This window comes from Cebus imitator, unplaced genomic scaffold (assembly GCF_001604975.1).
Source record: "Cebus imitator isolate Cc_AM_T3 unplaced genomic scaffold, Cebus_imitator-1.0 Scaffold54, whole genome shotgun sequence".
In the NCBI taxonomy this organism is placed as follows: Eukaryota; Metazoa; Chordata; class Mammalia; order Primates; family Cebidae; genus Cebus; species Cebus imitator.
Genome location: NW_016107369.1, coordinates 2625061 through 2628237, shown reverse-complemented (window position 1 = coordinate 2628237; position 3177 = coordinate 2625061). Strand labels below are relative to the sequence as shown.

At 50.0% G+C, this 3177-nt stretch overlaps 1 non-coding gene across 1 annotated transcript; it reads right to left on the bottom strand.

Moving 5' to 3' along the window:
* Positions 1–1820: 1820 nt before the first annotated feature.
* Positions 1821–1927, bottom strand: LOC119471274. The gene has a single exon (XR_005200310.1). It is a non-coding gene; the product is annotated as a U6 spliceosomal RNA (small nuclear RNA).
* Between the last annotated feature and the right edge of the window lie 1250 nt (positions 1928–3177).

The window sequence follows — 3177 nt, the reverse complement described above, 5'->3', positions numbered from 1 at the left end:
CAGGCTGGAGTGCAATGGCACGATCTCGGCTCACTGCAACCTCCGCTTCCCAGTATATAGTGAACTTTTAAAAATAGGGTCTCCATCTTTATTCTGCCTCATCACACTTGCCGAACAAGAACCACTCTCAGCAGTGGACAGCGATGGCTGGAGAAGGGAACAGCCCGCACAGTGTCTGGGAACTACTGTTTTAGGCTTTTGCTTCTCCTAACAAGAAAACACTCCATCGACAGGGAGCTGAGTCAGCCCGACAGCTGAATCCACAACATAGCCAATCAGGGGCCAGCACTGTCAGAGACGCCCAAGTCCATCCATCATCAGGGTCCAGACGTCCTTGCTGGGCTTTGGGAACAGGGTTGGGTGCAGGGTGGGGCAGGGCTGGTCCTGGTTGGCAGAGGGGCAGTCGGGAGACTAGAAAGATAGCAGCCAAGGCTGAAGCTAGAACTGAGAAGCAGTAGGCCCCACTGAAGTTCAGAGGGCCCCTGAGGGGTGCAGACTGGAGACATGGCCAGCCAGATTTGTGTAGCATGACTAGAGTGACACCTGAGCCCAACCCTTCCCAGGCTTCCTCTAGCTCCCACCTGCCCTCCAATCTGGGCCACCTCCCAGACAGAGTAGGAAGCTAGGTCCAGAAGGAGTGTATGCCCTGGGGTGACCTTCCCCTCTGCCTCCTGCTGGTTGGCAGGTTCTGCAGATGTCTGGTTATTAAGCAAAAATGCCACAAAAGAGGACAGTCGCTCTCACTCTGCCAGCAGCAATGGGGGACTTCATTGGCTAGCTTACATCCAGTGACAGTGGACACTTCTTTCCTTTTTGCTGGGTTGTCCCTTTACCTGGCTGGGGCTTGGAGATGGACAGTTTCCCCAAGCTGAGCCGGCAGCCTTTCTTTCCTAGAAAGCAGGCCCTAATCAAACCTCCAGCCTCCATGAGGCTCAGCAAGCATACACCTGTCCACCTGTGGCTCAACACGGCCTAATTCCAACATCCATCCATTCATTCCAAAAATATTAGCTGGCACCCACTATGTGCCAAGGACTCCATGGGAGTTGGAGATGACTCAGATCCAGGGCTGTAAGTCCCATAAGTGAACCTACCCCCTAGTGGACAAAAATCACCAGAACGGTGCCCCAGTGGGAAGCAGGAACCAGATCTGTTACGTTCATTATTCTCTACTCTGCACTTATCCCCATGCCTAGAAGATAGAAGGCACTCAGTAGTATTTCTGGAAGGAATGATTCTTCCTAAAGGGATTGTGGATGGAGGACCCCTGAGTAGCCCAGAGCAAGCAGCCAATCCTTGCAGGTGCTACAACTCCATGGCATTGCATCTGCACTCGTGTCAATCCACAGTCTCCCACGCCACTCAGGAGGCTCCACAGGGAGGCCCAGCCAATCCCGAGGCAACACTTTATAACAGCGACCCCCAGGCGCTGGCATTATCCTCACACCCCATCACAGGAGAGGAAATGGAGACAGTTTACTAGCCAATGAACACACCCAGGTTCCAAAGGCTGGCTCTTTCCCCTACACCGTCAGCACAGAGGATGCTGTCATGGAGCTTGGGGTGATGGCGTGTAGGCTGGAGAAGGAGAAGGAAGGGCAGGAGCAGCAGACATTACCAGTGTTGCGCTCTGCAGCAGGAGGCCGCGCTTGTAGTGCAGACTTGGGATCCGGATGCACCTTTGCTGGGTGTGTTGCTGGGGGGCGCTGTGTGGTAAAGCCCTCCAAACCCCCTTATCCTTTTACAGAACAAATATTCAGCAATTCTTTTTTTTTTTTTTTGCCAACTCAAATGAGATTTTTTAAAATTTATATATATATATATATATGGAACGCTTCACGAATTTGTGTGTCATCCTTGCGCAGGGGCCATGCTAATCTTCTCTGTATGGTTCCAATTTTAGTATATTTGCTGCCGAAGCGAGCACGAGATTTTTATACATACTTTTTTTTTTTTTTAAGAGATGGAAACTTACTATGTTGCCCAGGCTAGTCTCACACTCCTGGGTTCAAGCGATCCTCTGCCTCAGCCTCATGAGTAGCTGGGATTACAAGATTACAGGCACACACCACGGGGGCCTGGCTTTCAGCAATTCTGATTGGCTGGATTCAGGGTTACCAGGTGGGACCGGGCCCAGGCCTGGAACCGAGGCTTCTGCACAACAGGCCTGGAAGGGATCTGACTGTTCAATAACCAAACTTCCCTCTTTCCCAGGAGCCCACCCCTTTTACAGTGATCTGCATATCTTTAGCTAATAATTAACTTGTCACAAGCCCCATCAATACCTCATCAAGGGAGTGATAGAGAGAGCGGGAGGGGATGGGGGAAAGGGTCCCAGCCCAGCATCCCAGCCAGCCATAGCCCCACGCTCAGCTGGCCCATAATAAATAGGATGAAAGGCATTCCTGATAAATGCCCGTGTCAGGGAGAGATTTTACCTTCACTCAGAAACAATGTAATATCTCGGCTATTACCCAAAATAATTTATCAATGTGTAATAGCTTTGTGCAGGCCTCAGATAGGAGGGGAGCCACGCTATCAGAGATGGATGTAGCCTACCTTCGGCTTTTAATTTTTAATGTTCGCAGCCAGCTTTGCATTAAAGGCCAGGTGTCATATAAAGACTTAATGTAAGAGGGGAGTTCATGAATTCTAATCAAGGGAGGAGTGCTCCCTGGCTGGCTGCTGTCACCTCCCGCTGGTCTTATTGAGCTTTTGTTTTCTCCCCTCCTGGTTCTTCTTGCTCTTCCTTCTCTCTACCTCCTCTACCTCACCCCTCCCCTCACTGAGCAGCCCTTCCTGCCCCATCCCACCGTGGGCTTTCCTATTCCAAGACACATTTATGTTTTCCCACTGTAAGAGGGAGGCTCTCTGGCTGGGTCAGGGCAGGGAATGCAAAGATTCCAGAACAGCTGGATGAGATGCCCAATTTCAAGATGGCAAGACGTTTTTTTCTTCATTCATTCATTCATTCCATTTTTATTTATTCATTCATTTCTTTTTTTATTCATTCATCCAGAAAATATTTTTGAATATTCACGAGGAGCCCAACTCTATGGTAAACAATGGGAGAGGTGGGCAAGATGGTTTCTGTCTCTAGAGGATTACTATTCTTGCTGAGAAAATACTCATTCAGGCCAGGCACAGTGACTCATGCCTGTAATCCCAGCACTTTGG